Source organism: Marmota monax, unplaced genomic scaffold (genome assembly GCF_021218885.2).
Source record: "Marmota monax isolate L192 unplaced genomic scaffold, Marmota_monax_Labrador192_F-V1.1 WCK01_AAM20220418_F8-fsc00031, whole genome shotgun sequence".
In the NCBI taxonomy this organism is placed as follows: domain Eukaryota; kingdom Metazoa; phylum Chordata; class Mammalia; order Rodentia; family Sciuridae; genus Marmota; species Marmota monax.
This window is the reverse complement of record NW_026695197.1, coordinates 14,862,299-14,888,953: the sequence shown is the minus strand read 5'-3', so window position 1 is coordinate 14,888,953 and position 26,655 is coordinate 14,862,299. Positions and strand designations below refer to the sequence as shown.

Here is a 26,655-nt window from a genome sequence, read left to right as displayed (position 1 = left end):
TGTGAACTTGAAGCAGTTTCAATTGAGACGTGGCTCCTGAACATCAATTTTCCATCTTTAGGACTACCATATTATCAAAAGCTCTGTTCTGTTTTTCAGGGCTCCCGATTGTCCTTTAGTTTTAGAATTTGGCAAGTATCTTGAGGGAGAAATCATATGTGGACTTGGATTATTTCAAGTTTCCACTGTGGCATCTTCAGTCCTGTGAGTCTCCCAGTGATGTCAGCTACCTAGTCCCAGGAGTGGTCTTCCAATCAGGAAAGTTCTGGCCTGGATGTTCCTCCTCCTCTTCTCCTGTTAGTCAAATCATCCAGCACTCTTCAGGAAAGAGAGACTTCCAGTCATTAGCTCATCGCTCAGTTCTCACTCACTGAAATCTTGATTCATCTAAACATCACTGCCCCCCCAGCAATTTTTGGATGGCTTTAAGTATATGGTTTTAATATATTATAGGCTTTTCTAGTTGTTCTCTGGGAAATTCCATGAGCTGCTCTATCCATGCTGCTAGGAAGGAGCCCCTCCACTTGTTCTGAACTGAACATATTTGCTGATGTGGCTCACTCACCAAGTATTGCCCTCTCACCCTCTTCCACTCCTTAACTCCTTCTTCTGTCCACATGCAATTCATGTTTCATGATTCCAGATCATGCCTCATCTGTTCCTTGATGTTTTCCTGGGTACCTTAGAAGTCACTCTGGCTGTTTCTCTCCTAAACATTTTCTGAGTTTTTTTGTTTTGTGTGTGTATGTTTTTTTTTTTAGCATAGAAAGTCTCACTCTTGATTTTCTTGGTCTATTCTTTAAATTATGAATTGATTTTGTGCATGTAAGGTTTCTGTCCATTTGAGTATTCTGGACTCATAAGACATTTTTTTTCCCTGTTCTTCACAACATATAGCATAGCTCTGATTAGCAGTGTGTCCTTTATTCAAATATTTAAAAACAAAAACAAATTTTATAGCTGTATTATCTTCTGGGTATAAACACTCCTCTTTTCATTTCAAAGTGGAAAATAGAGTTAATCATTGTAGGTCTTCTCCTTGAAAGAATTAAACTGAGAAAGAATTCAAGGAGATCTGAATACTGTGTGTTTTAGAAATAAAGATAAAAAGGCTGTGTACTATTTGTAAGCTCTATGATTGTGTGTCTTGCCACTTTTTTTTATTGACCCCCTAATGACTTCTCTAATGTCTTTGTGTTGCTAAAATGAAATACAGTCTCTGGGAGGGGCTGTATATATGATCCAATACAGTTTTACCACCCAATTTATAGTTGACAAAACAATGAGCAAAACTTGCTTTCCCAAGGAACACAGTACATAGGTAGTAGTTGACATCAATGCACTCTCTTTTCTACATTTATCTTATACTTCAGTGTTTTTAAACTGAGTTATCTTGGATTTACTTGAAGTGATCCTGATAATCAGACAGTCAAAACTGAGAAAAGAGGCAGAAGCCCCAACCTGAATCTTGCATGAATACCTGGTCTGGGAGTGAGATCATCTCACTCTCAGGCATTGTTTTTCAGACAGTCTTTGCTTATTCATTAGTTCTTATTAGATGTATAGATGATTGTGTGCTGTGTGTTCGTGCATGTGTAAAATAATCTCTGCATGAAAGTCATTTTGCTAATTGTATTAGAAGTGAAAAGAAAGAGATTCAATAACATAATGATTTTTAGAAAAGAGTAATTGGACTACATTTAAGAATGGAATGCATTAGAAGTATGGGACCAATAATGATCTGAAGGGTGTAATTTGAAATTTCATTTATAGTTCGTAGCATATTAAAGGGGAAATTATGTGTTATTTTGGTATTCTAGAATTTGAATCTTCATATTCCTTCTGATTTTAAATGGCCTTCACTCGAAGTTCACTTTTGTTGTTTTCCTGGATGTTCTATTTCTTCCAAATGATTGCTACCTCATTGAGGGCAAAGATCAGTTATATTCTTCCCCACCCTCTGCACTTGGAGCTAAGTTCAAGTCCATAACAGGACATTTGTTCATTTTCTCTGGATGAGGAAGTCCTTTGATGTTCACAACTATTTCTGTCTCTCCACCTTTGAGACAGAGGAGAAGATTAAATTTACTGTCCCCTCATGGTTGGGTGGGGACATGTGACTAATTTTAGTTAATGAGTTGTGAAAAGAATTGTTGTATGCCACTTCCAGGCCAGAGCATTTAATTACCAATGAGTCCCACAAGAATACTCTTTCTCAGTGCTGCCAGGACTGTCAACATCCAGGTAGTGGCTGTTCTATCAACCTGGGGCCTGATGTGAGCTTGCAAAGGAACTGAGCCCTCTGCCCACCTAAGATGGGTATGTAGTTTGGAACAGAAATGAACATTCATTGCTCTCAAAAGTTAGAATTTTGAGGTGTCTGTTAGGATAGCACTATTGACCCATCCTGAATGAGACACTATTTCTGAGGTTTCCATGTCCAGATTGCTTTAGGAGAAGACCAGACATGTGGAAACAACTGCATCACAAATTCATTTTCTTGGCTAACTAGGCAGCAGGATCACTGGTACCATCTTTTCCTACCCAAAGGTAGAAGCAAGTTGGTTCTACCAGAAGTATGGGCACTTAGGAGAACAAATCCATACAAAATCAGATTATGTTATTGGTGCCACCATGATGGGGTACTATAGGAGACCTGAGTACTTGACCAAATTATTGTCATGTATTATTAGTGATGTAACACCTGATGAAGGGTTCTGTCTATACATATATTTGAATGTACTCTCTAGGCTTTAGACATGCTTTTCAGAGACCATTTATGAACACCATATTTTTCCTCTGAGTATTTGAAAAATGTCTTTCCTACCTTCACTCTGTGCTCTCAGATCCTGTGGAATGAGTACATTTTTAAGGAAGAAAACAATCAATTTTCCAGCAGCATATTATGACCTTGAATACTTGGTCACATCCTCCCTTAGCAGTTTCTTCTGGTGTATTAGCATTCTTGTACTTCACAATATCTTTACCTTTTCAGCTACTCTCAGCTTAGTACTCTCATGTATTTCCTGATTATTGTGTCTTTTTAGATTGAGGGCATGCAATTGGGGCACTGAAGAAGGTTCCTCATATAGGGATGCTGGCAATCTTCCTGCACAGATATAAAAGTTCACTTCTAGAGTCCTTCCTGGCAGTACTCTGAAGGAGTACCTATACTGTTGGAGCAGTATAGGTAACTCCAGTGGGAAGACAGGCCACAAGAATATCTAAAATTTTGCATGGGAAAGAAGGGAATACGTTATTTTTCAGATTCTTATTATCTATTGTCAATATTCCTGGTTAATGTCATAGAGATCCAAAGTCAACTAAAATAAATAAATAAATAAACAAATAAATAAAAACAAAAGAGATTCTCTACTTTGACTACTTTGCAGATTTTTTGATGTTGTTATTGTGTTCATTCTATATTTATTGAGAAGCAAAAAAAAAAAACAAACAAGCAAAATTAGACAAAATAAAATCCAAACCTTTTGCAATATGGTGAAGCCCTGGGGAAAACAGATATGAGTTAGAAACTCATCCATCCATCCATCCATTCTTTCAAGTATTTTTAATTTGTTCATTCAGCAAATAAATATGGAGAATAATACATGGTTTTCTAAAAACAAGAAAATAGATATCAATAATTCTTCATCCTAACAATTATTATATGTTTTTATATTAAGGAGAGCTCTTCAAAATATCTTGTAAGTATTCTTATTGAGTTCTCAGTGCTGTGTTTTTATTGTTTTGTTTTGTTCATTTCAGAGAGGAAGAATGGAAGAATGTGAAGCCAGAAAAACTTTGTCCTCTGTCCAAGGTCAACACAGCAGGTCAGTGGCACACTGTGACATTGACCCAGGTTGTTGGTCCCCGAGCTTGTGTCCTAAACCTCCACACTAGGCTGTTTTCCCTTGTTATCTATGGAGCTTATCATCAAGAAAATGAGAATAGCCACAAAGTTGTCCCACACTCAGTGTTTGGGGCTCACCAGAGATTGGAAGAGTGGGTAAGAGTCTGGGTTCTTCAAAATGTCCCATTTTTATTTGTGTCTTCAATATCACCATGTGGTGGCATCTTCTTTGTAATTTCTTTTTTTTTAAATTTGTTTACTTAGTTACACATGACAGTACAATGATCTTGACATATCTTACATGTGAATCATATGGGATATAATTTCTCATTTTTCTGAGTATACAGGTTGCAGAATCACATTGGTCATGCAGTCACATATATACACGTAGTAATAATAATGTCTGTTTCTGAGAAGTAGCTAAGACTCTTGGAAGAAAAGAGTGAGGAGTCTTACCACTTTCCTTTGAGTTTATAGTTATTAAAATCAAGGTCTAGGGTGGCCCTAAGCAAAGCCCGAAAGGGAAGGATATGAAGCATCCCAAGGAGAAAATTTGTCAGAGCTAAGGAAGTGGTGATGGCAGAGTCCTGGATTTGTGACACACACACACACAAAGACAGGACCAATCATCGCAGAGAAGTTCTGGTTCTAGGGCTTCCTAATGCTTTCTGCTCATGATGCTCTGGGATCTCATGGAGGAAAATGTGGATGTGAACTGAATGTGTTGTACTGTTAAAATGCTCTAGCCTTTTTCATTGCGTATTTGTGTCTGAGACGTACTGGTACACCCGTGTCTCTGTGGTACATGGGGATTTAGCATTGCCATCAACACCAACACCTCCCTACCAAGGAGCTCTCCCAGAGGCCCACAGTGGGGGAAATCAGATCTCCAGGACAGTGTCTCTGAAGTGAGTCATTGTGCATCCCTATTGCAAAAAGAAAACAAAATCCAAAAACACCTGTAATATGCATAATGATTTATGTATAAATTATAAATACACATATAGATTATAAGCGTTCTGAACATGCACAAAATATAATATCCAGATGGTGCAAGGTAAAATACAGAATATTATAAAACATCTCCTGAAATACAATGGCTTCATAGCTATCAAGAGCTATCCAAAGACTCTATATACACTAAGGTGAGATTAAAAATTTATACTGCAAATAGGTCTAATTAAATAATTCGCTGTTCTCACCTCATAATGTTCCCAGTGAAGAGTTTATACTATATACTATTTCAGCTCTATTTTCTTGTTATCCATTTGTGTCTGCATTAGTACTGTAAACTTCAACTCATGGTTATTTTGCAGGAAGATTTTAAGCTAGTTTGCCTTATTGTGGAGGTAATGTAGTCAATACTAGACAACATTACCCACAAATACCCGTAATAAGGCACAAATGAGCTGCAGCCTATGTAGCTTTACTTGTAAAGCAAAAGGAAAATGAGGCTTCCACTTCCCATCCTTTTGCTTTTAAAAATTCCTACTCTTTCTTGAGGATTCCCGAGCATTGAACCTTGGAGCGGGCAAGAGACCTTTTCGCACAGTGTTCAGCACATGCAATTAAATGACCATAAGTCAACTTTTTAATTTGAAGATAACCTTAAATAGAAATTCTAATGATTTCCTCGAGCATCTCACAGGTCATCTTGCCAAACTAACTTTGGAGTCCACTCCTTTGAAACCCCATTTTCAAGTAGATATTTCTGATAAGGTGTTTCTTTTTAAAATTTGTTCTAATCAGTTATAATTGATAACAGAATGCTCTTCGATTCATTGTACACAAATGGAGTTGCTTTTGACATCACACAGATCATCAGTTTAGATACTGGGTGATGATCAGAATTACAAAAGGGTTTAGATGTTTTAAAGAGGCTGAGACCATTGTTTAGCTAAAAAGGATCAAGGGTGTGCATTGAGGAGAGGGGATTCAATCAGATCATTGAACAGGGGCAGGGATGCTGATAAAAATATAAGTACTCCTGGTGAAGGAAGAAAGAATTGAGCAAATACTGAGAACTCAAGGAAGTCAATTTAGGGGATAAAATCATGAGTTTAATTTTAGACATAATAGGTTTGCAGTATTGGGTAGACATATGGTAGCAAAGTCCCTCAAGTAGGTGGATCTTTGGGGTTTGTGTTTTGAAATAATCTCAGGAGTAGAAACGTTGATTTAAGATAAAAAGATTTCGGAAGAAAATTACTAAAGTCAGAAGTGGTTCATCAAGAGAGTGGTGAGAAAATAAAGAGTGCCTTTATACATAATGATTATATCAAATGCTCTTTGGAAGGCCTACTCTTTTTGGGTTTCTTTATCTTTCTGAAAAGCTGAAGCTATTGGAAGAGTGATTACCAGATTTGTGAGTTTTGTGGCCAAAATCTATTAAAATCCCAGTGCTGAACATGGACACTCATAGAAATTTTCCCATTGGAAGGGACAGTTTGGTCATGTGGGTGGCAAAGAGAGAATCAGATTGGAATCATTTGAGAACATGAATTAGGACTTCTCAACAGTGATGAATATTTAAAGGTATATGATCATGACAGAAACAGATTGTGTATTAATATTGAAGTACAAGATCAAGAGGATACTCTTTGAAGCATTAAGGAAACAATTAAAAAATTAAAGCAAGTCCTACTGAACTGGCTCACCAAATACTGATGGCATTCCCAACTTTAGCCAGAGTCATAACAGATGACAACACAGTGTCTTCCCTAAAGTGTGTGTGTGTGTATATACACACCTATATATAGCTATATTTATATATGTATATATACCTACAGCTATATATATATATACCAATACATATATACAGATATATATATATATATATATATATACATATATATATATATATACACACACATACATATATAGAGATATATATACATATATACATATATATATATATATTTACGTACCTACATGTAAATATATATATATATATATATATATAGATATAGATATAGATATAGATATAATTTGGAATATGTAAGTGTATATCTATATCTCTCTATATACCTCTATCTATATAATATGTATTACATACATATTATATATATACATATATATATATATATATATATATGTAGGTAGAATTTTGAATGGGATAATTAATTGTCTACGTAGTGGTAAGGGTAATGGTACTACAGGTATTTTAGGGAATAATTTGTTCTTATTTATTGAGGAGAAACTTATGCTGCATCTTGATGAGTTGCATTTTTTTGTATGGAATTAAAAGTATTTTATTCATAATTTTTAATGTCAATGCACGAGGTATCATTATTGTTCTGTTTGAATATTTAGAGCACTGAAGTATATAGCATTAGGGTTTCTTCAGTATGCTCTTGAAAAATGTGACGCATGAAACTTCAGAAACATGTACCTGAGATGATGAAAATGTTATTTGCATATATGCATATCCCACAATGAAACCTATTATTCTGTAAAATTAAGAAGTACTAATAAAACTGCATCCATGATGTAGAAGTGACAGGCACCAACGTCAAGAAGCACTACTAGGACACTGTGGGGTGAGCCCTGGATTTAGAGTCACACTTCTATTTATCTCGATTTCCAGACATTGAATAAGCCCAACATCTTGAAAAAAAAATCTTCATTTTCAAAGTAGAGTTGGTCGTTTCCATGCTAATTGCCTCTGAAAGTTCTTAAGAAGACCCAGTGAGATCAAGCGACTGATGCTATGAAAACTGGAACGCTCTGAAGCAAGGCCAGGCAAAATGTCCATTTATACGCCTCTTTCCTTATGTATCAAGTTATATGCATATTTTTTTGTCTTAAGAAATCTTTTTTCATTAAACTAAATATTGTTTCTAGCAAGAGAAGCCTTTCAAGTAAGGTCGATATTATTATTCCTCACAAGTTTCATCTTGATTTATAAACATTTTATGCCAAGAATAATGCTGTTTCAAAGACAATAAGTGCCTGTTTTTGCCTGGGGCCACTGGAAGCCCTGCAAAAGAGTCAGGAGGAATTAAAGACATTTAATCATATTTCCCCATTTTTAACTGTTAGTTTTTACACTTCTGAGCCATTTCTCTCCTTTTGCTGGGCTCTACTGAGGCCCATAAATCTTAATTAAAGATGCAATTTTTTTCTTATGAAATCTGAGCTGCAAGAAACCTTTCATGTTTTTTATTTTTAAGACTAGCTCCATGTGTCGGCTCATAAAACAAATAAGACTTTTACACTCAAAGGATTTTGAAAGCTGTTATTGCTGCTGTCATGTGGAGCTGGTCCCATAATTATTATTATTGTTATTGTTATTTTATTTTTTTACACATGAGCTTCTGATTTTTTCGTACAAGCACAATGGGAAAAAAAAGGAACCTACACCAGGCTGGTGTAGGTTTAGAAAGCAGAAATGTGATTCAAAGAATATGAAAGAAATATAAGTCCTAGATTCTGATGGTGAAGGAAGGACTTTCCAAATGGCACTGGGTATAGGATCTTCCTGACCGGGTCCCCTCTAAGGAACATTTATTTAATGGGAATCTTCTCTTGACTGGAGTCTAATGGATAAGATACGCAAGGCATCTGTAACTACATTCTTTACACTTTCAGACTTGGAGAATGAGCTGAAATTTAGACCTCTGGACCTAATATTGTGATAACAGGTTCCAAAATGGCTGGATCTAAATAACAGGTACCTGGGAAGACCCGATTGTGTTCTAGATGATATTGCTCAGGAAGAAAGATGATTCCAATAATGTTATACAAACGTCTAATGAGATGAGCGGCAATGTCAACTTAGAGGCAGGAGCTAGAAAATTGATCTCATAGGACAGAGTAGAGCAGTGGTTACTCTGGGAAGGGTGCAGGAGAGTTTGGGATGGAGAGAGGATGGTTAATGGGTACAGAGGTATAATTGTACAGGAGGAAGAACTTCTAATATTCTGTAGCTGGGTAGGATAACTATGGCTGACAACAATTAATTGGACATTCCAAAATGCTAGTAAAAGAGATTTTGAACGTTCCTACACTTTACATACATGTGTTGCACTTTCATACTGTACTGCATAAATATGTATAATTACTCTATGTCAATTAAAATGGAAATATATATATATACACATATGCAATATATATATATATATATATATACACATATGCAATATATATATATATATATATATATATATATATATATATATATATTTTTTTTTTTTTTTAATTCAGTGCCCAAAGGCTATATGATACAAACCACTGGATTTGTTAGGTATCAAATGTTTGAATTCCATTGGTCTCCTATAATTCATGAATTGCATTAACACTCCCAAGATCATTTCCAGTCTGACCTCAACATGTCTTTGACCCACATCTCCAACTGTGTGCCGGGTCCCACAAGCACACGTTTCCCCCTGTTCATTCAGAGAAAGCACAGGCAATGCTTTCCAAATCAACTTTATTCTTCTGCAACTCTGTGACTTCGTGTGTATTGCTAGGTACAGTGGGAAAGGAGCCATTGTGTAATGAACTTAGTGTAGGTTTTAAACTTAAGAGGTTCAATTAAGAGCTGAGTAACCAAAGGCAAATTATTCTGTTTATCTGAGTCTCTTTTTTGCTCATCTAGAAGTTGGAGACAAAAAATACCTCCTGGTGTTGATGTGAGGATCACAGGTGATGCGTGAAATTCTCCTAGCACATCTGCAGAGAAAGAGATGCTCATTCCTGGAAGCAAAGGCTCACTCTTCCTCCTTCTGCTTGAAGTGTAACAGCCTCCACCCTTTGAGTTTCTACTCAGTTTCTAAGATTCCATTAAGTCATACCTCATTTGTGAAGAGTTTGATAAAATTCTCAGAGACATGTGTGAATGAGGGTAAATAATTTGGCAATGAATGGCAAGATGGTTGAGAGGAGGGAGGAGCTATCAAAACCCTTTTATACTTGTTGCCAAGGCACATTTCCCACAGAAGGGGCCTTTGTCCCCTTGCCTGATTCTGTCTTCTCAGGCAGCTGTCAGCTTTCTTTGAAGGTTTGCTTGTCTCCCTCTTCCTGTCCTACAACCTTATCCCTACTCTTCCTCCAAAGTGTTCCCATCTCCCTGAGGGCTTTTCCCAATGCTCCTGTTGGCAGGTTGACATTTCATTTAGCACCTGGTTCACACCTTGAGAAGTGATAGATGTTATTAATCCTTTTATCACATTAAGTTTTCTACATCATTTTTGCTCTTTTGTTGGGTTTTGTATGACGTTGTTCTTCAGCACCCTTGGACCAAGAATTGCAAGGCTTCTTTGAATCATATGTGCACAGGATGGGAAAGGTTGACCTACTAAGTTTTTACCCTCATTGTCTTTTACATGAAGAATAGGAGGCTCAGAATAATGAAAAAAAGGCTTTATCAAGTCAATATTAAAGCTGATTAAGGCACTGACCCATGCCTCATGTTTCTAACCAGTAACTGTCTACATCTTTGCTGATCCTTTAGCCTCATTCAACAGTACAGCACAGAGAATTCTCCAGAAAACTCCCAAAGTTGGGAATTAGAGAGCCAAGATAATGATAATGTTTTGGAGCTGTGTGGGGTCAGCTTTAAACCAAAAGATTCCCTTTCTTTCTTTTTTAAAATTTATTTCTTATTTTTAAATTTTTGGGTACCAGGGATTTAACTCAGTGGCATTCAACCACTGAGCCACATCCCCATCCCTATTTTGTATTTTATTTAGAGACAGGGTCTCACTGAGTTCCTTAGTGCCTTACTGTTGCTGAGGCTGGCTTTGAACTCGTGATTTTCCTGTTTTAGCCTGCCAAGCTGCAGGGATTACAGGCATGTGCCCCACCAACCCTGCAAAGAATTCCCTTTCTATACTAGTCTTTGGAATAGAGCCAATTAGATTGATGTATGTCATGACGAGGTGGGTGGATGTGAATGTTTCAGGACAGGCTTCTGGAGGAATCTGCAGAAGAAGCAAATTTTCCCATGTGGTTGGCTGGACAGAGTTCAGAGAAGTGTCAGAAGTACCAGCAGACAACCCAACTAAACTGAATTTCCTACCCAATATTATTACTCAATTTCATCTCTTCCTGATGGATACTAACAATGTTTTTCAGAGATTCATGTTTAAGGAGATTAGGACAGTGTGGCTATGGCTTTCTTGAAATTCAAAGGGGAGAGGAAAAGAATAAATATTTATTGAGCACTTACACAGAGTCTGGTAATTTTATATACCTGTTCTCATGCAAATCTTCATAAAATCTTAATAAGTTTAGGAGAAAGGTTCCTGTTTTGTACATGAGGTAATTGAAGCTTAGGGATAATGACAAACTTCCCAAAGGTACTCAGGAAACTTGAGCCAGTTTGTTGACTTATTTAACCTAGAGAAGATGAGAGGTATAAAGACTTCATCATTTTACGCAACTGAATTGTAGAAACCAATTTTCTGTTTATGTTGACTTCAGCAAGACTCATGACTTTTGTCTATAATTTTCTTCCATTATCTTAAACTAGGCATTAATTTTGTTTTACTTACTGATGGTGATTTTGGGAAATCAGTTGAGACAATGGACTGGACCGTGCTTTGAAATGAAATGCTATAATAATAAAATTTATACCACTGTTTCAATACAACTTACATATTGAACACGTATGGAAAACCTAAGGCATATACAAATTTCTACATTGTCATTCAAATTCTTTAAATATTATCCAAAAGTCTTTAAGATATCTCATAATGTATTCTATACCACTAGTAGACCATTAAATAATACAATATCATTAATCCAACTGTTGTTTATCTATGAATGAAAATGAGATTATTAAAACTCAAAAGTTATATTTTTGGTACTCCAAATAATCTGACCTTTTGATAGTCTATATCTTTAGTGGTTAGCAGGAGATAGATAAAATTCAAACTGCATTGTCCCGGAGTGAGGTAGCACATGTCTATAATCCCAGCTATTTGGCAGGCTGAGGCAGGAGATTTGCAAGTTTGAGGCCAGCCTCAGCAATTTAGTGTGATCCTGTCTCAAAAATTAAACATTAAAAAAAGGGCTGGGGATGTGACTTATTGGTAGAGTGCTTGCCTAATGTGAGAGGTCCTGAGTTCTATGCCCAGAAGTAGAAACAACAACAAAAATTGCCTTGTCATTTTTATTTTCATATTAGGTTCAAATCTTTTCTCTAAACAATGAAAAATAAAACTGATATTATCAATAGTATTGGTTCAAACATTGGTCATTTATATGGACAAAGCAATGTGTTGGTGTTTAGAATACCATAATTATGGAGCTTACAGTAATTTTCTATTTATCAAGACAGAAGAATACATAATAATTTTCCTTTCTGACTTTGTTTTACACTTGGATAATGATTTTTTCGTTAGCATATGGGGCCAAATGGCCTTCTTAAATGCAGGCACAGACACAAATTACTTTGTATTATTTTTCTTGAGAATAAAAATATGAAGGATGACTAAAAGTAAAATTAATTTTCATAGAAAGCTTAAAGAAAATCTCATAATTATATTACCAGTTTGTGTTTCTGGTTTGTTACTGGTTAAGAAAACAAAGGGGTCTTGAACAGGTTACCTGAGTGCACCCACACTGGGGCTTAGGTGCTATCAATGTAATGAGGACAGAGTTAAGTGACACCACACTCTTATGCATTCATTTGCACAAACACATGGACACAGGGGCTGAGGTATCTCCCATGAAAAAGTCCCAGGGAACGGAAGTTCTGAACATATTTTGGCAGCGGAAGCTGAGATTTGGTCTGATTCAACTCCTTTGGGATAAGGTGACAAGGCATGTGCTATCACTTAGATCTTGAATGTCCCCCAAAGGCCCATGTGTTAAAGGTTTAGTCACCCAGCTTGATGCTATTTGGAGGTGGTAAAACCTTTTTAAAGGTAGTGCCTAGTGGAATATCTTTAGGTCATGGGTGGTTGCCTGTTAGAAGGACTGTGGGACCCCAGACCCTTCTTATTCCTCTATTTTTCTTTCTGGCCATAAGGTGAACAGTTTTGCCATGCTATATGCTCCTGTCAAAGTGTACTACTTCATCATAAGCCAAAAGCAACAGAGCCTGTTGACCATGGATTGGAACCTTTAAAACTCACTGAACAAAAACCTTTTCTCTTTGTAAGTTGATTTTCTCAGATGTTTGTCATAGTAATGGAAATCTGATTAATATTGTATGTATTTGAGTTGAACATTGTATCACCAAAAGTCACTACAGTTTTATGTTCATGACTCTTGCTTTTGGAACTACTCCTTCCCAGCCTTCATCTACAGAAGCTCTATAGTGTAGAGGATGATCTTATGTCAGAGGAATTGCTACATGAGTTTTTGGCTCAAAGGTGCAGCAGTTCTATTCTGGATCCAGTAGGTCAGACACATTCTTATGTCTCATGGCAATATCAGACACTAGGGCCTAGGCTAGCTTGGAGAGTCCATTCTGGGAAGCTAATGGAATCACAAGGCTGTGGCGGATCTGGATAGGGCTGGCTGATTCTTGATGTATTTGAGCCTCTCTCTAGTGGTTCCAAGAACTATTTGAAGGAGAAGAGCTCTGGAAAAACCTGGCCTTCTAGCCATCACAATTTAGTTATAATTATCAGTAGTGGCATGTTGCATTTTCTGGGTAAGAAAGACTCTGGGATTGCCAGTAATAATTAAATAATTAATAAACAAGGAGATCTATGGTGAACACACACTTATTTATGCAAATCATTTGGATAAAGCTCTCCATTGAAAAAATTTTTCCAAACCACATCCTTAAAATTTTTTTTTTAAAACGTAGGCAAATTTATACTATTGACACTAACACTGCTTTTAATACCAGGTATCATTATTATTAACTTGGGGGAGCTAGGGAAACCAGGGAAATGGTAACACAGACATTGATTATAATACAAGTTGTGTGAAAGAGAGGGTGGGGAGAATAGAGTTAGGGGAGAATGTTGCTATAGCCTGCATCAATATTAGAGTGTGGTCATTTACAAGTTGCTTCTTAATAATAGGGACAACTTTGTAAAATCTACCCAGTTCTAGGAATATGAAAAGAAGGACAGATAGAGGAACCATACTGAAGATGTTGTTTTATTGGTATATTTGAAATATAAAGTAGGATTAGTTAAGCTCCACAGAGCATAGTCATACTCAGTCCTGGTAAGTCAACACAATACCAATAGCTCAGTCAGTTTTTCCCTGTGGGAAGGAGAAAATTTCTGCATTATTGGACTCCAGGGACAGGTACGACTATTGTCTGTTCTGTTTCACTCATCTGTCCATTTTCCTTCAGAGAATCATATACAATGCGTAACATGAATTTCAAATTATTTAGGGTACACTGTGAGGGCAAGTACCAAATCAGTCATGCCTAACATAGTTATTAAAAATGAAGAGCATTATTTTAGAAGAAATTAAAAATGCTACTAGGGATAGGTAGGACCTTATATTGACACTGGTTTCAGGATTCATCCCAACAAAATTGTCATGAGGTCCATGGATAGGCTCATGAATTCTGCCCAGCAGTTTTTATATCTAGAGACATACTTGCATTGTTCTGTTAAGAGGAAACGCATCTTTCATATTTTCAAAAAAATTGTATTAGCCTTTCCAGTTGCTATAACAAACAAGTCCAAATACCTTAAAGATTTTTTTTCTCACTCATAACCAACTCAGTTCAGTTGGAGTGGTTAGAAGAACATGTTCAGCTGAACATGAGTAAGTGATGACTGAGTTTCTTTTCTTTAGTTCTTCATGACCTCTTTGGAGTTTTCCATTTAATACTCTGCATCCAGCCAACTCATAATAAAATATGGAATGTGGCTAATTCTGTAGGACCCACAAGTGTTTATATCACATCTGCCAACATTGCATTAGTCAGAACTCATCCCATAGCCTTTTGTTGTAGATTAAAACAAAAGTTGAGAAATGCAGTTTTCCTGGTGTCCAGAAGGAAAATGAAATGTTTTGGTGAATACTCAGAATGGTTTCTTCCATAAGGTTGATGACTCATAAATTTTTAGGAAACATTGCTTTGGTCATTCACTCGTGAAAGGATATGCTTTGCAGGGTACCATGGCTCAGGTTGCCAGGACTATTGGGTCACAGAGACATTATTAGAATGGAGTTAGTGTGGTAGCATATTTTTCAAAAGCAATTTGGAAATGTTCAGATCTTTCTAGGGTCTCAAGAGAGATCTTCGAGACTTAACTCTCTATGTTCCTATAGCACTTTCCATCATTCATTCTCTGGTGAGGAAAAAAGAACAACAAATGAGAGAGAAGATTCTAGAAAAGTCCCAAGCACCTGCCAATCTCTGGATGAGACTGACTACCTTAAGGAACACGGAGAGCACATCTTTCACAGTTTATTCCCACATTTTTAGTAGGGAGGGCATATGTCTAGAATAGTCTAGGGCTTGAAAGTGAGAACTGAGCCATGCTTATGGCAGCACTGCTTAAGGAAGTGGTGTTGCAACTTGGTTACTTGGCAATTGTTATTTGCTTCTTGTCATTCTATGAAAACTTGTGAAAGTGTTTGCTGTTGAGGCTAAGATCTGGTCCACTGATATAAAAGATGTCCAGATCCTCAGATTTGTGGTGTGGGTTTCCGTCAGCTCTTAGGAATGTTTCCTTTGAATGTTGGTTGCACATTCTACTCATTCTCTTCACAGTGATCATAGTAAACATGAATTAGCTTGTATAAAGAGAGGTAGAACAGAGATTGAGGGAACTGAATGCACCTTATCAAATTTTGAATTCATATGGGAAAAAGAACACAATGACAATATTATTTTATAAATGAGCCAAAACTTCTCTATTTTTATGAAAAAAAATGATTATTGCACAAACTATTTCTGTAAACACTCTCTAATCTTAGGATGGATATAAATCATTGATTTCAAAATCTTCTTGATTACATACCTTTGTTATAAAAATTGTGATCATGGACTCCAAGTACACTTTCTTTTATTTATAAATAACATTTTTATGCAACTGAAATAATATGTTAACAGCACTTACAAAAAATAGAACACTTACATACAGATAGAAATGAAAATGGAGGAGATTACATTGGTATATAAATTGAAGTTACAATAGTTTCTGTGTTCCAGTGAATGGTCTCCCCCACATTCTGGGTCTTTCTCACTTAAGAAGTTTTTAATATAAACAAGACAACACACTTCATTTAGTAGTCTTTGAATCAGTTTCCTATGCACCCGAGCTAGTTGTCACTGTAAAACTTTTACAGGAATTCCATCTGCATTTTTAGGATGCTGGGTGCCACATAGTCATGCTGTTGACATGGCACATTGCCAAATAGGATCCTTTCAGATCCTGGAAGAAAAATCTAGCTTTCTCAGAAGACACTGTCTGCAACTCAGCTGCTGTCAATCTATCATATCTCTAAGTCTCTCTGATGCAGAGATTAGTAGAAAAACCAACAATTTCCCCTCCATCAGGAATAATTCAGAGAATCATGAAAACAGATTTGTCTTGAAACAGTGATAGAGTAGAAAGCAAAGAGATATGAAAAATTGAACAGGCTTTAGAAAACAAAACCAGAATCAATGGAAAAAAATAACAAAACAAAACAAGAGACAGACAAGCAAAAAATCCCAAATCAAAAGTAGATGGATGAAAATCATAGTAATAAGAGTAAGAGCAAGAACTTCTTGAATGCTTACTTTATGCCAGGAATTGTCCTTGCTAAGTCTTTTATACACATTATCTATTTTTATCCTTATGAAAACAGAGGAAACATATGCTAATTATTATCCCTTTTATACAGTTGGTAAACCAACTCCTGAGATGAAAGATTAATGGAAAAGAGCTTTGTTTCTGGAAAACAAAGGATTAAGTTTAAGTGACTTTTCAGTTCTTAGGAGCATGCCTGTGTCAGAAGGGTTTCTGTAGGAATTGGGTTTGTTCACTTCCTAGATACTTCCCAACACTGTAGAGCTAAATATTTTTTGAGCTCTTGCCTTGTGCTCAGCATTCTTTTGGCTGCTTACCAACGCCATGCCATCTTGAGCAAGTTTAACCATCTTTGAATTGGGATTGCCCTGTCTTTTAGAAGTGCTCATAAAAATCCCATGTAACTGTGTGTTGAGGACTCTCAGTGATGACTCTCAGTGATCAACATGTGGCATCCTTGTCATTATTATTAAAATGTGATCTAATCTCTGTGTTTCAGAAATTTTCCTTTCATAAAGAAATTTTTCCTTGCAACATAAATGTGTGCTCATTAAACAGGGCGCAGATAATCCTTTCGTTTTTTCCTAGTTGCGTGATACAGCCTCAGGTTTGGGACAAGAAAATGAACCATGAACTGAGGAGAGGAAACGTAGCTCTAATTCCTTAATAGTGGTGATAGAGACTTGAATAATCTCTTGCATTCACTGGGCAATTTAGAATTTCAAAATGCTTGTCTGCTAGTGATCTCACCTGATAGGCTACTTTTGGTTTTCACCCAATTGAACTGACTCTTCAGACACCTGATTATGCTGTGAGTGTAAGGATTTTAGTCCCCAAGTGGGGTGTGCCATTTTATTCTCTGTTTTCACTTTCATCAGAGTGTTCAACTCGGCCACCCTCACTTCTTTCCTTTCTTCTTTCCTTCTTTTTCCCCTCTCTTTCTTTCCCCCCAAAACAAGTGTTTAAGGATTCAGAGTGCATCCTTTTCCAGGTACTATGCTAGATGCTAGAGAATAATTAACAGAAATGTTCAGTGTTGGGAACTCAGTCTTACTGAGGAGATAGAGAAGAAAAGAGGAGATGTTTGCAATATGCTGGACTGGTGATCTAATAGTGGTAACTGAGCAGAGCTCTGAGGAGGCTCAGAGTAGGGCTTGATCCCAACATAAAATGGGACACCGAGGGGTAAGTAGACAAGCAAGCCATGTCGAAGAGTCAGTGTGACTAAAAGCCCCAAACCTGATCCTCAGTGGCTCTAGCTTGGACTGAAGGCAAAGGAAAGGGCACCATCCTCTTGAATTAGAATGTTCTTGACCTCAAGTTCGGGGATTGTTTAGAGATTTGACTTGAAAAATCAAGCCACCGGATCCTGTGAGTTTTCAGAGACTGACATGGGAGCTTGCTAGACCCTCCTTCTCCTTTGGTCAGACCTGAGGTGCTGATTGAGTTGCTGGCCCTCACTCCATTGCTGAGTTTGCCAGTGATTAAGGGCATGTTTGTCTGAGTGCCTAAGTACCAGGGCAAACTGCCCAGCTCAAATGAATCCATGGGCTAAAAACTGTCTTCCCGGCAGTCACTGCCAAGCAGCCTCCAGCCATCGCTCCAGGCAACTGAGAAAAGATCCATTGAGCTCAGAAGGAGGCTGTTTCAGCTGACTCAGCGCCCTGGAAGCACTTTTGCAGTCATTTATATCTCTACTTGTCCTCTCCCTGTTCTGCTCTGGATCTCTACTCTTGATGAGGCCTGCTCTGTGCCAAGTCCGGAGCCACGGAGGTTTCCAATGACTCTCTATTATCAGGATCTTGGTGTGCTTCTGACAGGCCCATAAAGTAGACAGGGGCCCATAGTCCATTTTCTTTCAGTATTAGTTTAATTCATCTTTGGGTTTGGCCCAAGTCAGAAAGGTTTTAATTCAAGAAAAACATTTTAAAAAATGATGAATGGGATTGATGTTGCAAAGATCCTGGAAAATAATATTTGCATTTGAAACTCAGAGTTTTAAGAAATTTGTGAAAGGTCATAAAACCGGCCAGTTGGCGGAACTAGGCCTAGAACCTGGAATTAACTATGACTTTTGTCTAATTCCAGTGTTCTACAAATTATGATGCTTTTCTTATTTTTAGAGAGCACTTATATAAATAATGCATTTCATTCTATTTTTATTGGAACCCTAAGAAGTAAGTAGGACACATGGAATTATCAAAATTGCATAGGTGAAGGGAATTGGGCAGTCTTACCAAATGTCATCCAGAGATAAGCAATAGACTTGAGAATAGAATTATTTCTCTCTTAGGATTTTCCTGGGCATGTCACTTTGTGCAGAGTGTGAGTCTCATGAATCCCTAATTGTATTTGGGTTGAAAGGCGGTAGGTAGGGGCCACTTCTGCCCACAGTAAGCCATGGTTTTGAGAAGGTCTCTTGTCACAGTGGCTTCTAATTTGTTCCTCCTGTGTGAAATGCGAAGGTTGCTTTCTGCTGTGACCTGCAAACCAGAGCACCCATAGGAGCCAGGTTTTGGGTGCCAAGGGGTAATCAGGCAGGCTGGACTGATCAGTGGGGCCAGTGTGACTCAGAATGATTATGCTACCACTCTGAAATATTGGTGCCCAGCAGAGGAAACCTCTGATTGTTTAAAAGAAGTCAGGAATAGAGGTTTTTATATGAAATCAATCGATTTTTTTTCTGGCCTTTATTTTATTTTTCCATGTTTTTTAATGGTGCATTATGGTGGTGTATAATGGTGGAATCTGTTACATATTTGTGTGTGCACACAGTATAACAATGTAATTTGGCTAATATCTTTCCCCAGTCGTTTCCCTTTCTCTCCTCTCTTCCCATCCCTAGTCCTTTTCCTCTATTCTTCTGATCTTCTTTCTATTTTTATGAGACCCTCACCCCCACCTTTCTTTTCCTTTTTCCCATCTACCTTCCACATATGAAAGAAAACAATGGCCCCAAACATTTTGAGTTTGACTTATTTCACTTAAAATGTTAATGTTCTCAAGTTCCATTCATTATCCTGAAAATGATATACTTTTGTTTTTCTTTAATAGCTGAATAAAACTTCATTTGTATATATACCACATTTTGATATTTTTAAAACAACACAACAAACAAGTGAACAGTGTTTAAACCAAAGAATGAATGCCTGTAGGCTAGAAATAGCTTATTAGTTCTCAGTTAGCAATGTCTGAATAGTAGGATCTGAGAGTCTTGTTGAGTGTTAACCTTGCTCCATATCTTCATAAGCTTTCTTGGAACTCCTTCTGAAGTTGTGTTCCCTCCAAGTAACATAAGAAGATAACTGGATTATGTAAATGTATGATCAACTTCCACAGAGCTCACCATTATCGAAATGCATCTTGAACACCTTGTAAATAGCTGTGAAGGAATGTAAGTGATAGGCTTTAAAGGAATTTAGAAAGACTAGAAACATTAAATTTTGCTCCCTTGTATTCTTCTGTAGGTCCAAATGAATATTTTGCCTGTTACATGACATTGCACCAGCATGGCTTGAAACATCCTGTGAATCTATTCAATACACAGTTGGATGATAGACTTTTCAGAGACCAGAAAAAGTTCACTGCATCTTTTCCATTTTCCCTTGGTCCTTATAATATGTGAGAAGAGTGTGATATCTGACAGTCAACTCTTTTGTTTCTGCCCTCTTCCTGACTTGATGACTATCATATGATAGTTTTCTGTAAGGAACTATTTCCTGTCTCTTTCAATTGTGTCCCTCTTTCTCATGCTGCTAAGCATATTCTCCTGAGTTCTCTTCTTGACTTTTTCTTGGGCTATCTCAAACATCACTTCCATGGAGAGGATATCAAAACCTTCCTCCTGTACTCTACTCTTTGGAAAAGCCATTGTTTTACTGGATTAAATCACCACCCCCTCCTGCCTTCCATATTCCAAGTGATTCCATCATCACGGAAAGGAGAGAGTAGATGTGAGAAGAGTGTGTTCACATACGATGAACAAATTTATTGGCTGAAGTGATTGTAATCAATAACACAAAGGTAGGAGGTAAAAATGATTCTAAATTTCAAGCTTAAGTAAATTACCACAGGCGATACCAGTCAAAGCAAAGAATAATAACACATCAAACCAGGACCAGAAAAAGACTAGTGGGGTTGAATCTAAATCATGAGTATGTAGGATAACACTAAAGAGACTTTGAAACTTGGACCAACTTGGAAGTTGAGGCCAGGTTTGAGAGGGTTTCCTTGGAGCTACTATGACTTATTTTTAATGATCCCTCTGGTATTCCTCAGTGTTGTGTTTTCAGCATCATCTTCCTGATCAGGAGCAAAGTGAACATGTTTTCTCTGGCATTTTTAATAACAGGAATTTCTTCATCTTCTGATTCCAATCCTGTTAGAGTCTTCCATAGGAGTGAATTTGATCCACTTATTTCAAGCTCCTCAATCCACTCTCCAAATGAATGGTGATAGGGATGTGCAAAGTGTTAAATAGGTAAATAAGAAGGTGTTTTGAAGTTGAGGTAAGGGTCTTCAAATTTCCTCATCTTATGACTCAGATGTCCTGAAGAGACATTTTTGCAATGATGGGGAAAGTTGCAAAATTGTCTGATCATCTAAAGAATAAAGCAAAAGTTTTCTTTTATATATTTTTGTTGTTGTTGTTGTTTTGTTTTGGCTCTTCATATCATTTAGTTCTCAGAATTTTTTTTTAAGTGCTTGGACCAAAAGAAATACATAAACATTCTGTTTAGTAAGTAAGTAAAGAAGTAGTAAGCATTACAGTCGAAAACAAATATTTGCCTAACGGAAACAAATGTGAAGAAAAATACTTTAATTAATATTTTAGATAAGCACATTTATTTACTAATGGAATGGGTGTGTGTGTACATGTTGGGCGGTTGAACAGATTCTTAAACCTTGGACACAATGATTGTCAGTTTTTGTTTCACAGTAATTTTTGTGCTATACTTGCTTTCAATCAATCATGGGAACAGAAGAAAAGGCAGATTCACAAAGATATGGCATCATCAAAAGTAATGTAATACAATCAAATTTTGAAACTGAGAACTACCTTAAGCTAGTAGTTTGGTTTCTGACAAATGTCAATGATTACTGTTCCCTTTGAAAATTAAAAATATCTGAAAACAACCATGTGATACCACTGTAGCCCTATGAGGCATTTTAGCTAATGGAAACAGGGCAAAGAGTCAACTACCTGGGTCATAGCCCTAGATCAGTTAACTAGCTTTGTCATGTGGAGCAAGTCATTTAAGCATACTCTATCCACCATAGTTTCCTTATTACAATGGAGGATGTTTGGATTTGTTAATCCCTGTGGTTCCTTCTTGCTTTCAAAGTCTATGATTGAATGAATTCTTATTCCATCCCTGCTGTTAAAGAAGCTTGGAAAGAATTTGTTACCTTAAATAGCAAATAGTCATTTTTCTGGCTCCTTGTTTTGAGAGTGGGGATAAAATTGGTGTTGAGTTCAGTCATCCCTCCCCGCCACCACACTGCCAACCTCTGTTAGTCCTGCAAGCTCAGAATTCTTTCAGAGGAGCTATGTAGGGAATTCCATGCATGCTTAGTGTCAGGCCTGGGACAGAGAAGAAAGAAATGAGTTTGTATGTTCTGATGCTTGGAAACCAGTGGAAATATCTTCATATGCACAGTCTTACTTGATACATAAGAAAGCAATCTCTGATTCTCTTTTCTTTTTAGAGGTACTAGTTTGGACTAATTTGAAAAGATGAAGTATTTCAGTCAATATCTATAAAACTATGCAGAGCTTGGATAAAATAGAGGCTGATTTGTTCATTAATTTTAAGTAGAAAGGATGAATGAGTATTCTTTGGAATCTGGAGCAGGTCAAGTGAAAAGAAGCCATATGTAACAATTTCCTATTCACTATCCAAGTGGAAAATACAGAAAATTACTTTTTTACTGGGGTTTTTCATTGAATAGAAATCTCAGTTATTTATAAATCATCATTTTTTTGTATTATATTTTCAAATCTGAGGTTTTCTTTGCTTTTTAGTTTCTCTTTCTCTTTCTTCTGCCTTCCTTCATTTCTTTTTCTTTTCTTTTTTTTAGCAATTATTCCTGTGCTGGCTGTGAATTCCTGATCTCAAGAGATTCTCTGGCCTCAATATTCTGAGTAGCTGGGAATACAGGCATGTGACACCATGCCTGGCTAGGTTTTGTTTTCAAGTGTCTTCTTATTCCTAGGTTACAAAGTTATTCACTTACATTTTCTTATAAGAACTTCATGGTTTTACCTTTCATAGGCTTTTAATGATTCTGTGATCTATATTTGAATGTGGTGTTAGGGACCTAATTATTTCTACAAATGAGTCATGCTCCTCCACCACAACTTATTGAATAATTTCCCTTTACCCATTGTTTATAATACTCTCCTTACTGTATAATGAGCCACTATATATAAAGTAATCTGTCCAATGATTCTCTATTGATATGTTTGTCTGGTGTTTGTTTGTTCTTTGAAATGGGTCTTAGGGTCTTTCTATGTTGCCCAGGGTTCAAGGGATCCTCCTGCTTAGTTTCCCAAGTAAATAAGACTGTATGTGTGTAACTGAGCCCAGCTTATTTGTCTGTTCTTGACCCCTACATACACTATTTTTTGTCATATTAGTTTTGTAGTGTGTACTAGTATATGATAAGGCACAACTCCTATTGTTTAGTTTTCTTTTGAGAGTTTGATTCAGTAACTCCTGAAGTTGGACATCCTAGTTTGTATTGCTTCTCTAACAGAGAACTTGAGGCTGCATTGTTTATTATGAACAGAAATTTATTGACTCATGGTTCTGGAGGCTGGCAAGTCCAAGACTGAGGGACTTACTTCTGGTGAGGGCCTTCTCGCTATGTCATAATGTGTGCAAGATGAAAGGGTAAAATAGGATGAACGAGAGAAGGGGAAAGAGAGAGAAAGTAAAAAGGGAGAAATTTTCCCTTTTTCTAATGAACTCCTCCCATGATGGCAAACCCTCTCTGGTGATAATGGTATTAATCCATTCATTTGATCTTCATGGTGTAATTACCTCTTATTAGATACCACATTCCAACACTGTTGCACTGGGACTAAATTTCTAAAACAAGCCTTTTGTGGGACACATTTAAACCCTATCAGGAGCATCCCAGAGCATTGGAAAGGTGGGGTGTGGTGGATTGACACAGTTAAAAGCAATAGACTAAATGCACACAAATGCCATGAATGGTTCTTAATAATGAGGGAAGAAAAGTAAGAAACAGAAAGAGTTGCATGATATAAAACCTTTAAAATATATAAAATAGATGTATTTGCATAAAATAGCCAGATTTTAAGAACAAATAAAAAGAAAAACCAAAACTCATTAATCATATTAGAATAGTTACCTTGTTGTGGAGTGTAATGGTTTTGGGTTACAAGAATGGATAGAAAAAGAAAACAGTTAAAGTAATAATAACAATAACAAAAAATAGAAATATATAGAGAATAATAGAATAAAATATTAGAATAACAATAATAACAATAATAACAGAAATAATAATAATATGAAATAGAAATGAATTTTATTTTATTTTATTTTATTTTTTTATTGGTTGTTCAAGACATTACAAAGCTCATGACATATCATCTTTCATGCATTTGATTCAAGTGGGTTATGAACTCCCATTTTTACCCCAAATACAAGTTGCAGAATCACATCGGTTACACATCCACATTTTTACATAATGCCATATTAGTGACTGTTGTATTCTGCTACCTTTCCTATCCCCTACTATCCCCCCTCCCCTTCCCTCTCATCTTCCCTCTCTACCCCATCTGCTATTATTCAATTCTCTCCCTTGCTTTTTTTTCCCTTTCCCCTTACAAACTCTTATATGTAATTTTGTGTAACAATGAGGGTCTCCTTCCATTTCCATACAGTTTCCCTTCTCTCTCCCTTTCTCTCACCCCACTCGTCTCTGTTTAATGTTAATCTTTTCCTCATGCTCTTCCTCCCTCTTCTGTTCTTAGTTGCTCTCTTTATATCAAAGAAGACATTTGGCATTTGTTTTTTAAGGATTGGCTAGCTTCACTTAGCATAATCTGCTCTAATGCCATCCATTTCCCTGCAAATTCCATGGTTTTGTCTTTTTTTAGTGCTGCGTAATACTCCATTGTGTATAAATGCCACATTTTTTTTTTATCCATTCATCTATTGAAGGGCATCTAGGTTGATTCCAGAGTCTAGCTATTGTGAATTGTGCTGCTATGATCATTGATGTGGCAGTATCCCTATAGTATGCTCTTTTAAGGTCCTCAGGGAATAGACCGAGAAGGGCGATAGCTGGGTCAAATGGTGGTTCCATTCCCAGCTTTCCCGGGAATCTCCATACTGCTTTCCATATTGGCCGCACCAATTTGCAGTCCCACCAGCAATGTACAAGTGTACCCTTTTCCCCACATCCTCGCCAGCACTTGTTGCTGTTTGACTTCATAATGGCTGCCAATCTTACTGGAGTGAGATGGTATCTTAGGATGGTTTTGATTTGCATTTCTCTGACTGCTAGAGATGGTGAGCATTTTTTCATGTACTTATTGATTGATTGTATGTCCTCCTCTGAGAAGTGTCTGTTCAGGTCCTTGGCCCATTTGTTGATAGGGTTACTTGTTATCTTATTGTTTAATTTTTTGAGTTCTTTGTATATTCTGGATATTAGGGCTCTATCTGAAGTGTGAGGAGTAAAAATTTGTTGCCAGGATGTAGGTTCCCTATTTACCTCTCTTATCGTTTCTCTTTCTGAGAAAAAACTTTTTAGTTTAAGTAAGTCCCATTTGTTTATTCTTGTATTTAACTCTTGGGGTATGGGCGTCCTATTAAGGAATTTGGAGCCCGACCCCACAATATGTAGATCGGAGCCAACTTTTTCTTCTATCAGGCGCAGAGTCTCTGGTTTGATATCAAGCTCTTTGATCCATTTTGAATTAACTTTTGTGCATGGCGAGAGAAAGGGGTTCAGCTTCATTTTGTTGCATATGGATTTCCAGTTTCCCCAGCACCATTTGTTGAAGATGCTATCCTTTCTCCATTGCATGCTTTTAGCCCCTTTATCAAATATAAGAAAGTTGTAACTTTGTGGATTGGTCTCTGTATCCTCTATTCTGTACCATTGGTCCACCTGCCTGTTTTGGTACCAGTACCATGCTGTTTTTGTTACTATTGCTCTGTAGTCCAGTTTGAAATCTGGTATTGCTATACCGCCTGATTCACACTTCCTGCTTAGAGTTGCTTTTGCTATTCTGGGTCTTTTGTTTTTCCATATGAATTTCATGATAGCTTTATCTATTTCTATAAGAAATGCAGTTGGGATTTTGAATGGCATTGCGTTGAACCTGTGGAGAACTTTGGGTAATATCGCCATTTTGATGATGTTGGTTCTACCTATCCATGAACAGGGTACATTTTTCCATCTTCTAAGATCTTCTTCTGTCTCTCTCTTTAGGGTTCTGTAGTTTTCATTGTATAAGTCTTTCACCTCATTTGTTAGGTTGATTCCCAAGTATTTTATTTTTTTTTTTGAGGATATTGTGAATGAGGTGGTTTTCCTCATTTCCATTTCAGAAGTTTTGTTGTTCATATACAGGAATGCCTTTGATTTATGCGTGTTGATTTTATATCCTGCCACTTTGAATTCATTTATTAGTTCTAGTAGTTTCTTTGTAGACCCTTTTGGGTCTTCTAGATATAGGATCATGTTGACCGCAAATAGTGATATTTTAAGTTCTTGTTTTCCTATTTTTATGCCTTTAATTTCTTTTGTCTGTCTAATTGCTCTGGCTAGTATTTCAAGGACTAAATTAAATAGAAGTGGTGAGAGAGGGCATCCCTGTCTTGTTCCAGATTTTAGCGGGAATGCCTTCAGTTTTTTTCCATTTAGAATGATGCTAGCCTGAGGCTTAGCATATATAGCTTTTACAATGTTGAGGTAAGTTCCTGTTATCCCTAGTTTTTCTAGTGTTTTGAACATAAAGGGATGTTGTACTTTGTCGAATGCTTTTTCTGCATCTATCGAGACGATCATATGGTTTTTATCGTTAAGTCTATTGATGTGGTGAATAACATTTATTGATTTCCGTATATTGAACCAACCTTGCATCCCAGG

At 36.8% G+C, this 26,655-nt stretch overlaps 1 long non-coding RNA gene across 1 annotated transcript in view; it reads left to right on the top strand.

The window, feature by feature from the left end:
* Window positions 1–26,655, top strand: part of LOC124081977 (uncharacterized) — a 78,382-nt gene that overhangs the window by 4,224 nt on the left and 47,503 nt on the right. The window contains exon 3 of the long non-coding RNA XR_006848202.2: window positions 3,766–3,830. This is a non-coding gene — a long non-coding RNA (uncharacterized LOC124081977). The remainder of the gene's footprint in view (window positions 1–3,765; window positions 3,831–26,655) is intronic.